This window comes from Galeopterus variegatus, unplaced genomic scaffold (genome assembly GCF_000696425.1).
Source record: "Galeopterus variegatus unplaced genomic scaffold, G_variegatus-3.0.2 Scaffold3818, whole genome shotgun sequence".
Classification (NCBI taxonomy): domain Eukaryota; kingdom Metazoa; phylum Chordata; class Mammalia; order Dermoptera; family Cynocephalidae; genus Galeopterus; species Galeopterus variegatus.
The window spans coordinates 144845-157544 of record NW_007729929.1 but is presented as its reverse complement, the minus strand read 5'-3'; positions in this window follow the sequence as shown (position 1 = coordinate 157544).

Here is a 12700-nt window from a genome sequence, read left to right as displayed (position 1 = left end):
TCAATAAAATCAAAGAAAAAACCATATGATCATCTGTATAGATGCTGAAAAAGCATTTGACAAAACACAACATTCTTTCATGATAAAGACTCTCTACAAGTCAATTATAGATGGAAAGTATCTCAACAGAAAGCCATATATGATAAGCCCACTGCCAATATCATCCTTTCAGCTTTTCCCTTAAGAACAGGAACTAGACAAGGATGCCCACTCTCACCACTCCTATTATGTTGATAGTGTTGGAAGTACTAGCCAGAGCAATCAGAGAAGGGAAGGAAATAAAGGGCATCGGATTGGAAAAGATGAAGTCAAACTGTCTCTGTTTGCAGATGACATGATCCTATATATTGAACAGCCTAAAGCCTCTACAAAAAAACTCCTAGAGTTGATCAATGATTTCAGCAAAGTTGCAGGATACAAAATCAGCACACAAAAATCAGTAGCATTTCTATACTCCAACAGTGAACATGCAGAAAAAGAAATAGCCACCAAAAAAATAAAATACTTAGGAACAAAGTTAACCAAAGATGTGAAAAATCTCTACAGAAGAGAACTACAAACCACTGTTGAGAGAAATTAAAGAGAACACAAGAAGATGGAAAGATATACCATGCTCTTGGCTCAGAATAATTAACATTGTGAAAATGTCCATATTACCCAAAGTGATCTGTAGATTTAATGCATGCCCCATCAAACATCCAAAGACATTTTTCTCAGAAATGGAAAAAACTATCCAGACATTTGTATGGAATAACAAAAGACCATGCATAGCCAAAGCATCCTGAGCAAAATAAATAAATAAATAAATAAAGCTGGAGGCATAACACTACCTGACTTTAAACTATATTACAAAGCTATAATAACCAAAACAGCATGGTACTGGCATAAAAACAAAAACACAGATCAATGGAATAGTATAGAGAACTCAGAAATCAACCCATACACATACAGCCATCTGATCTTTGACAAAGGAAGGAACTCTACACACTGGGGAAAAGTAGGAGTGGGTACAGACTTCATGAATATGACCCCAAAAGCACAGGCAACTAAAGGAAAAAATAAACAAATGGGATTATATCCAACTAAAAAGCTTCTACACAGCAAAAGAAACAATCAACAGAGTGAAAAGTCAACCAACAGAGTGAGAGAATATATTTGCAAAATATACATCTGACAAAGGATTAATATCCAGAATATACAAGGAACTCAAACAACTTTACAGCAAAAATCCAAAAAGCCCAATTTAAAAATGGGCAAAAGGAACTGAATAGGTATTTCTCAAAGGAAGATATATGAATGGCCAACAGACACATGAAAAAATGCTCCACATCACTCAGCATTTGAGAAATGCGAATCAAGACCACTTTGAGATACCATCTCACTCCAGTTAGGATGGCTAATATCCAAAAAACTGAGAATGATAAGTGCTGGAAAGGATGTGGAGAAAAAGTAATTGTCATACACTGTTGATGGAACTGCAAAATGGTGCAGCCTTTATGGAAAATTATATGGAGGTTCCTCAAACAATTGCAGATAGATCTGCCATATGACCCAGCTATCCCACTGCTGGGAATATGCCCAGAGGAATGGAAATCATCAAGTCGAAGGTATACCTGTTCCCCAATGTTCACTGCCACTCTTTTTACAATAGCTAAGAGTTGGAACCAGCCCAAATGTCCATCATCTGATGAGTGGATATGGAAACTGTGGTACATCTACACAATGGAATACTACTCTGCTATAAAAAAGAATGAAATACTGCCATTTGCAACAACATGGATGGACTTATGGAAAATTATATTAAGTGAAACAAGTCAGGCACAGAAACAGAAATAAAACATGTTCTCACTTATTTGTGGGAGCTAAAAATAAATAAACAAACACACAAACAGATAAAGGGGGGGAAGAAGACACAACATCACAACAATTCCTTGAACTTGTTAAGACAAGTGAACAGATAAGATGTGGCTGAGGATGGGAAAGAAGGAGGGGGGAAGAGGAATGGGTAAATGGTCACGAAAATCTACTACAATGTATATTGAGCAGTTAAAGTTAAAAAATTAAAAATTAAAAATTAAAATAAATAAAAAATAAAATAGATCCCATTCTAATCTTTATTTTTTTTCTTTCCTTCTACTATCTTTGTGTTTCAGGTGCTCTTCTTTTTCTGGTTTCCTAACTAGTAAAGTTAGGTTGTTGATTTGAGATATTTTTTCTTTTCCAATGTAAGTGTTTACAACAATTAATTTCCTTCTTAGCACTGCTTTTGCTATATCCCATTTGTTATGTCGTGTTTTTGTTTTCATCTGTATCAAGGTTTTCTCTAATTTCCCTTATGATTTCTTCTTTGACCCATTTGCTGTTTAAGAACAGGTTAATTTTTATATATTTGTGATTTTTTTCAATTTTTGTTACTCATTTCTAACTTTATTCTGTTGTGATTTGAGAAGACACTTGGTATGATGTCAACCTTTTAAAATTTATTAAGATATGTTTTGTGGCCTAACATATGGTTTATTGTGGAGAATGTCCAAACTTATGTAAGGAGAATTCAAACATTTCTGATAGATATGAAAAGCAGACTTGAACAAACTATTTTATAAAATGACACTATCAGGTGAAAAACTCAACAAAAAAATGTAAATTTTCCCAAGTTAATTTATAAATTTAATGAATTCCCAGCCAAAATTCCATCAGGGTTTTTTCTCCAGAGCTAGATAAATTGTTCATATAGTTTATAATTAAGAAAGAACAGTCAAGAAATTTCTTAAAAAGAACTACGAAGAAGAGCAAGCCCTACTACACATATCAACTTATTATAAAGTCTCTTTAAGAGAGTTTGATATTGGTGCATAAACAGCCAGATATATTTTCTAAAACCCAATATAAGTATCTATGGATGAAAGATAAAATTGTATACATTCTTTATATCACACACCAGGATAAATTCCAGATAAATCAGATATTTATCCAAAAAAATTTTAATCATAACAGTATCAGAAAACCTAGTTGAATTCTTTTATAGCCTGGGTTGAGAAAAAGTGCTATCTATGGCCCCAGATCTGTAAGCAATAAAGCAAATAACTGATAAATTTGCTTAAAGTTAACAACATTTTAAGTGAAAACATACAATGAACAAAATTTAAAGATAAAAAACTGGGAAAAATATTTGAAAATCTTTGTACCAAAAAAGAGATGATATATATAATATATTAAAAGCTCCTGATATTAAAAGAGAAAAGAGAGAGAAATATGTGAAAACTGATAGAAAAATGAGAAAAATATAGGAACACAGTGTTCACTAAAATTTCAAATGGCCTTTAAACAAGTAAGAAGATACTCAACTTTAGCTGTAAAAATGAAAATTAAAACTACATTGAGATACAATGTCTCATCCATTAGATTGGCAAAGTCTAAAAGTTGACAACATACACTTTTGGAGAGGCTGTGGGGAAACAGGTTGTTTTAGACATTGCTGGTAGGTTGCAAAAGAGTCATCACCTATGGAGGCAAATTTGGCAATACATGACAGTTACATATGCACATTCCATTTAACACAGTAATCCCACCTCTAAAATCCATCTCAAAATTATGCTGACAAAAGTAAAAAGTAATATGTGAAACATCATTTATTGCAGCACTGTTTGTAATATAAAAATACTGAAATAATACATATGTCCGTCATTAGGCTACTTGAGAACTGGTTAAATAAACTATGATACATCCATATAATGAAGCACTATGTTGCTTTAAAAAAGAATGAGGCAAATCTCAGTATAATGCTACGAAGTATTCTCCAGGAAAAGCTGTTAAGTGAGAAAAGGAGTATGTATCATATACTATATTTTCTGTAAGAAAGTGGAGAATATAAATATATATGCATATTTTTCTGTACTTACAAAATTTTTTTTTTAAAAAAGGAAGGAAATCCCCCAAACTATTAAGACAGTTATCTATTGAAGGAGAATAAAATTGGGGAAAAAGAGGGTAATGGAAGCTAGACATCTCTGAATATACCTGGCTTTATAGTTTAACTTCAGAACCTTGTAAATATTTTAAATTAACAAAAAACAAACTTAAATCCAGAAGAAAAAGTAAAGCAGTCCCTTGAAGTAAAAAATAAAAACAAATTAACCAAACTGTATATAAAGTTAGCAGCATAAAAACTGAGAAATACAATGTTTTGATTATATGTATTTAGTAGGATACGCATAAGGAGAAAAGGAAGCACAAAGAAGTCTTCAATGGCATATAGTAATCTTATTTTTAGTAACAATGATATTATTTTGACACTAGTTTTCTCAAAAAGGCAAATACATTTTGATACTGTCATTATAAGTCAATGTTATCACTAAAAAAGGTATAAAGTAGAAATATAAAATGTAAGTTTAAAATAGAAATTTTTAAATTGGAAATGTGTGAAAGTATGTTATTTTTCTTTTATTTTAAATTATGTGTATTTCCTTGCTCTATCCACTGAACAGCCTATTAATAATAGTGATGAACATCTCTGGTGGCCATAATTTAATCTTTAAGCAATATTTTACATTACAAAAAACAAAAAACTAAAAAAAATCCGCAAGGCTACTGTGATCTTATGCTGTATCTATTTTGGTTTTTGTCCAGGATTCCTGGTTCTCAGTTCGTATAAACTTATTTCTGAGGGCTGGCCGGTTACTCAATTGGGAAAACATGGTACTGAGAACACCAAGCTCAAGAGATCAGATCCCTGTACTACCAGCCACCAAAAATAAAATCTTGTTATTTTCTATGTGACTAGAACAATCAGAATATCTTTTGTTAAAGCACTTGGCCTTTTGTCTTTGATTCCTGAAGTAGTTCTTGAGCAATAAAGGTAAAACACAGTCTTTTGTTATTTATAACAAGCCCTTTCAAACACACCTGAGCTTATGTTAAGGTGATTTTTGGAAAGCCCACAGATGCCACAGCATGAGGGCTGTTTGCCAGGGAAGCCAGTCCTGTGCTCAGAGGGTTGGAAATCACAGTCCCACCCCGCAACCTCCAGGAAGGAGAGGAGCTGACGGTTTAGTTGATCATGAATGACGATTTAATCAGTTATGCCTATGTAATGAGGCCCCCCGTAAAAACCCAAGACGACTGCATTCCGAGAGCTTCTGGATGGTGATCCTGTGTGCGTTTACACGTCCGCTTATCAAGAGAGTGAAGCACCCTGAGACCACAGGGACAGAAGCTCCTGTGCTCCAGACCCTTTCAGATCTTGCCTTATGTGTGTCTCTTTATCTGGCTGTTTGTGTCCTTTATGATATCCTCCACACACAAAAAAAATGGTAAAAATAAATATGTCTCACTGAGTTCTGTGATCTTTTCTAGCAAATCAACTGAACCTGAGGAGGAGGATGTGGGAATCTTGATTTGTAGCTGGTCAGTCAGAAGTTCTAGAGTTCAAGGGGCCTGAACTTGTGACTGGCATCTGATGTAGGGACAGTCTTGGGGCCAGATTGAGCCCTTAACTTGTGGGATCCGATGCTATCTCTCGGTAGGTAGACAGTGTCAGAATAGCTTTAAATTAAAGGACACCCAGCTGGTGTCCATTGCAGAACTGCTTGCTTGCTCGCCTGCTGGTGGGGAGAAATCCCTACACATTTGGTCACAGAAGTCTTCTGTGTTGATTGTGGTGGAAAGGCAGAGGAAAAATGGTTTGTTTTTTTTTCCTACTAATTTTGTGTTTTTCCCATAGCTACCCAGAGAAACTGGGTGGTTCAAGATCTGAGGCAGAAAATAAGCAAGATAAATCTGGGACATCCTATTGAACCTAACATCAAAAGAGAAAAACATCAGGTAGGGATGGCTTTTCAGGTGAGTTCTAACAAACATTCAGTGAATAATAATTCTAATATTACAAAAAATTTTTAGGTATAGAAAAATAGGGGAATATTATAAACACATTTCATAAATTAGGATAGACTTGAAACACAGACAAGGACAGAAAGTGAAAGAAGTATAGATCATTCTCTTTCATAAACATAGGTGTAAAATATTAGGAATTGGAATCCAGTAAGTATTATTTATTCTAAGAATAAGTATGCTTTACCATTGAAAATATTATTATTATTTTTGGGATGGTTGGCCAGTATGAGGATCCAAACCTGTGACCTTAGTATTATAAAGCTGTGCTCTAACCAACTGTGCTAACCAGCCAGCCTCCATTGGAAATATTACTAATGCAACTCGTTGTATTAACACATTCAGGGAGAAAATCATTGGTATCATCAGTAAAAGTATGAAAAAGCATTTGATAAATTTTAATAATCTTTGATAAAAATTCTCAGTGAACTAGGAAAAGGGAATTTAAAAAAAAATTGATAAAGGGTATTAAAAGAACCTAAGCAATCATCATATTCGACTATGACATAACAGAAGTGTGCCAATCAAGCACTAGACAAGGATATCTGTTATAACCACTTCTCTCTGACATTGTGCTAGAGGTTTTACATTGGGATAATTTTAAAGGCATATGAGGGGGTAATGTCAGCAATATGGTGCACCAGGAAGCTCCAGACCCTTGCTCCTGCATGGAAACACTGAGAAAAAAAAAACCCCAAAACCAAAAACACTGATGGATTAAAACAGCTTGGTGGAGAAATCTAGAGTGCAGTTAAGAAGGTGCAGCAACCAAGCGAATGCCTAACCAAGAAAAAATGCACTCAATTGGTAGGAAATTTTGTGGCACTTATGTTCATCCTTGACCCACCCCCTCCCCACCATGGCACCAAGTCCCAGCTCCTCCCTCAGGATACAAGGAAAAGAGCGGAACTTGCTTGAAGTATTATACTTGTTTGGGGCTTGCCTGAGCAACTGGTTTCTGTTTTGTCTGACTTGGAGCACTAATGGGAATGGTGACAAAGTTTTGATATCAGGTTAGAGGCCACTGAAAGTAGCAGCAAGTGCTGTAGCATGAGAATTTGCAGGGGACTACAGACATGTGGGTGCCTAAGGGTAGGAGATTACTGGTTGAGGAATACAGATGCTCCTCAGTTTATGATGGGATTGTGTCCTTATAAACACATTTTTTAAGTCAAAAATGCATTTAATACCTCAATAAGCCCATTATAAAGTCAAAAAATCTTGTCAGACCATCATAAGTTCAGATGCTCCTCCCAGTAAACCCATCATAGAGTCAAAATATTGTAAACTGAACGACTGTTAAGTCAGAGACCATCTGTACAATAGGCTAAGAAGGCTCCTAGAAAAAGCAGGAGTGAGACTCTTAGGGAAAGTAAGCCATTTAAAAGCAACCTCCATAAGAGGAAAATGGACCAAAAACACACAGACCAGGGAAGGCGCATCCCTAGAAAAGGTTAGAAGACAACCCAGAGTGTTTTTGCTGGGCTGATTAGCAAGGATACTCTCCTTCCTGGAACCATTCTACTGAGGCTGAGAGAGGTGGCTGTCTTTTCAATGCCTGCTTTAAAAAAAAAAAAATCAAAAGGTATAAAAAGAAACACATTAATAATTACCCTGACATGATCATTGAACACTGTATACAGGCACCCAAGTATCACACTGTAACCCATAAATATACAGTTATCATGTCAACAAGAAGAAAAAATTCCACACAATGGAATACTATTCAGCCATAAAAAAGAACATAATCCTGTTATTTGTGACATGAATGAACCTGGAAAACATTAAGTGAAATAAGCCTGGCACAAGACAAATACTACCTCACCTCACTTATATGGGTAATCTAAAAATGTTGATCTCATAGAACTGGAGAGTAGAATGGTTGCTACCAGAGGCGGGGTGGCTACGGAAGAGAATATGGAGATGTTGGTCAAAAAGGTATATAATTACAGTCAGATAGGAGGAGAAGTTCAAGGAATCTATTGTACAACATAGGACTGACTATAGTTAATGACAATGTGAGTTCTTAGAAAATGTAAAGATAGTCGACACGTGTTCTCATCATAAAAGTAACTATGTGAGCTAATACATTTAATTAGATAGATGTAACTATTCCACAATGTACACACACTTCAAAACATGTTGCACATGATAAATACAATTTCATCTGTCAATTTAGAAACAAAAGATTAGAAATGGCTTCAAAAAATATATAGATTCCCTGTTTGAGATTTTGTTTTTATAATTGTTGAGGTTCAATTCTTAAATTGCTAAGAATTTCTGCTTCAGCTTTAAAATTCTCTTGCTACAGACATGAATATGTGCCTGGTATTTCATTATTATGAACAGTCTAACAATCTTAAAAAAGTACATGTTGGATTTTCAAAAAATACAAAACAAGGGATTCATGTAGTTTATTTACAAACAAATATATACAATCATTTTTAAATGTAGTTAATATGAAATGAATAAGTGCTACGTGTTACATTACTGTGCACAATCAATGTCATAAATTATGTTTTATTTCTGAGCTAGAATCCTTTACGAGCTGTCATAATCGTGCCAGAAAACCACAATTGTTTCATGTTAATTGTATGGACGTAGATCAACTCCTCAGAACTGATTTTACAGGGACTCATCACTTCTCTTCTGTAAGGCCTTCAGTAGGGCAGGACGGCTAAAAGGGGCCCAGACAGAAGCCGTGCAGATGACAACAGAAAAACAGGAGTCTAAATGTAACGCAACCAGCAAGAGAATGAGTTTCAGATCTGAGTTGAATGTTAACATTTTGGAAAAGGAAGGGATCTCAGAGATCAGGTTATACTGAGCCTTATACTACCTGAATATTTGTGCACATTACTTAACCTGCCCGGGGCCTCAGGCTTTTCGTCTGTAAAAGGGAAATAACAATGGTCTGGCAGGGGTTTTGTGTAGATCAGATAAGGCATACAATGCCTAGAACAAAGTAAGCATGCAGTAATTCAGCTCCTCTCCCCACTCCTCCTCTGGCCAGCAGGGGGGTGGGCTGCGTGAGGACGAAGGGCTCACACGCTTCCTTCCTGGCCTCCCTCTGCCTAGCTGGTAAGACCAGATCCGATCTAAGACTCTAGAGTTAACATTTACTTTTCTCATTTCTCGTCTTCTGAAGAATGTAAGTGAAAAAAGGCTCGTAATTATTATGTTTCTCAGAGAGATAAATCTGACACCCCTCTCAGAAACTGTCACTTCTTTCTGTCAAATTTTCTCTGTCACAGCCTCAGGCTGACTATGTGAACAGATTTGAGTTCGGAGGAAAGAACTGGTCTGGGAGTCTAGTTAATTGAGTTTAGTGCTGGCTTTAGCCACTGACTGGTGATATGGGACTGGAACACATCCATCTTCTGTTGCACGAGACAGCGACATTAGCTCAGGAGTGGAAAACCGGTTTCATCTAACCTAAGTCCTTCGAGAGAGTGTGTTGAAGATGATGCTGAGGTTGCCTAGAGCCTAAGGTCTTAACCGTTATACCATACTAACCCTCTCTAACAGTAGTGGGTTCAAGGTTTAGACTGAATATAAAATCATCCAATATTCTCACACAAATTAATGAAAATATAGGTAGCATGCATGATAATTATGAGGGTACTTAAAACAGTTCATGGTAAGATGTGTATTATCTTTTAATTCTATTTTTCCACAAAGTATCCTTGTATATGTTTAACTCTTTGAGGAACCGCCAAGCTGTTTTCCAGTGGCTGCCCTATCTTACATTCCCACCAGCAATGTATGAGGGCTCCAATTTCTCTACAACTTTGACAACACTTGTTATTTCCACTTTTTAAATTATAGCCATACTACTAGGTGTGAAGTGTTATCTCTTGTGATTTTAATTTGCATTTCCCTGATGGCTAATGATGTTGAACTTTTTTTCTTGTGCTTGTACCTTCATTGGAGCACCTACATTTGTGTACCTTCTTTGGAGAAATGCCTGCTCACATGCTTTGCCCATTTTTAATTGGATTAAGTTGTACTTTATATATTCTTAATATTAACCCCTTATCAGGTACATAATTTACAAATATCTTCTCCCATTCTGTAGGTTTTGTCACTTTAATGTCTCTTGATGCACAAAAGTTTTTAATTTTGATCAAGTCCATTTTTTGTTGTTGTTGCTCATGCTTTTGGTGTCACGTCTAAGAAAGCTCTGCCAAATTCAAAGTCAGGAAGACAGACCACTATGTTTCTTCTAACAAACGTTCAGTTCCAGCTGTTATATTTAGGTTGTTGATCCATTTTGAGTTAGTATTTTTACATGATGTGTAGTAGGGCTCTAGCTTCATTCTTTCACATGTGGAAATCCAGTTATCCAAGCACCATCTCTTTTTTTTTTTTTCTCCTTTTTTTTGTCTTTTTTTACTGACTGGTAACAGGATCGCAACCCTCGGTGTCGCGCCCGCACCAGGGACCGGCAACGGGATCGCAACCCTTGGCGTTGCACCCGCACCGCGCTCAGCCAGTGAGCGGGAACTGGTCTCCACATGGGATCCGAACCCTCGGCGGGAGCGCCGCCGCCCTCCCAAGCGGCGCACTCTCCAGTGTGCCACCGGGCTGGCCCCAAGCACAATCTCTTGAAGTAAATTTTCTTCCCCCTTGAATAAACATGGCACCCTTGCCAAAAATCAATTGACCACAGGTATACAGGTTAGACACTATTTTGAGTCATAAAACAGAAAAGACAAATAGAGATGGTAACTATAGCATGTTTGTTATTGAAGGGGATGATCCAGAAGAGAGGGGAAAATCAATGATGCAGGACAGGAGAGAACTTCTTGTCTTAGTAGGCAAAAAGGGATGACACCTAGGACACAAGCAGAAGGTCTGGCTTTGGAGTGCAGAGCACATCTATCAGAACTGGCATAAAGGCAGACTGTATCATTGCAGATGCTGATAGGAAGGCAGACATGGTAGTAAACTATGGACACTAACCCATTTATTCAACAAATACTTATTAGTCACCTACTTACTCTGCACCAAACATTGTTCTTAGGATACAATGGTGAATCAAAACACATAGGCTCCTGTCCTCATAAAGCTATCGAATCTAGGGATAAGACAGCATCAAATACAAAGGACAAAGGCTTGAGCTTGAGGATCTGAACATCAAACTGAAATGAAGGTGTTTGGACAATCTGATCAAATTTATGTTTGAAATGGCTGCTGAGGGACCAGTTGGCTATTGCAGGAGTCTTGAATATTGATGTGTCTTCCTGGAATAATTTTGGTCAGTAAGCAACATTAACACTGTTATCAATATGTAAGGTCAACAATATATCAACTATTGCACATAAAACTGAAGGCAACTGTGTCTTCTGTAAACTTATAATAAAGCAATGGATTAAATTTGGGAATTTAAATTTTCTAAATGTTTCTATTCACAAAGTGATCCATAAGTAACTCTTGTTTAATATGCCAGTCTGTTTCAGAATTAGTTCTAATGACACCATAAACCCAAAGCAGAATGAAAGTAAAAAAAAAAAAAAAAAAAAAGAAAAAGAAAAAGAAATAAGTTGTAACTAATTACTTATTATGGAAACTCTATACCCTTAAAATTTTTACATAAGATCTTAATGCAGTTAAAATCCAGTGAGAACTTAAATTGCACAAGACATGAATAAAAGGACTGTCATTATCCATGGACTTAACCAAGTAATATTTGTCTCATTCTTGCTCCAGTATTTTTGTACCCGAAAGGTTCCAGGTTAGATAACATATCACCTTCACAGTGGTGGAGGCTTAATGAGCTGTTTAATCTTGATCTGCTCCAACTCCAACTCCAACAATTGCCCCACTAAACCGACTCAGAAGCTACTCTCACCTATCCCTAAATTCTGAAGAGTCCTGGAACACAAGAGAGAGTCTAAAGAGCCAGGAAAGTATCTTTATAGGCTCAAAAAGAGTTCTGGAGATACTCTGTTTCCAAATTTCTTTGAGCTTATCAGGTCAAAAATATTTAAGCCTTCAAGGAAACAGGCAATAAACTAAAGACAATTGGTCTCTATTCAAGGTTATCTCTCAAATAGCATTAGGCAACATAGGAAAAAATGCCAATTCCGGGTAAAAATTTAAAAGTTGACCATATGTGATTTTTTAAGTGGTTTTATGAACAGCTCTTGTGGCTCAAGTTCTTATCCGGGCATCTAGATCAAGGAAATCCATAAAGTAATACTTGGCAAAAGAATAAGAAAACTTTGAAAAATGTTAGGGAATTGCTGCAAAAATTGCTACTCTTGCTATTTGGCACTGACCAAATAATACATTTGTAATACTTAATATTTTGTAAATTTTTATAATATAGTTGGAATGGAAAATGTTTTATAATCAAAATGTTAGGGAATTGCTGCAAAAATTGCTACTCTTGCTATTTGGCACTGACCAAATAATATATTTGTAATACTTAATATTTTGTAAATTTTTATAATATAGTTTGAATGGAAAATGTTTTATAATTATTTTTTTACTTTCAGGACTCTCACTTTTTGGAAAATGTTTCCTTAAAGACCAAAATGTACTGCTGTTGTGAAAAAAATATTTTAGTGACATCTGTTGTTTGCTCAAAGAAGAAATATTTTTTTTTAATAAAGTTTAGACAAACATTCTTATAGCCATATACTTTTAAACATAAATAAACCAAAGCCAAATGAAAATAAAATTTTCCCTAATTTTTCTCATTAAAAAGTGACAATCCCCTGCATATATCTTTTTAAAAATTACATAATTTCCAGCTTCTACTAACAATTCTAAGATGATGTTCATAAAGAGTTAATTCTGCCTAATG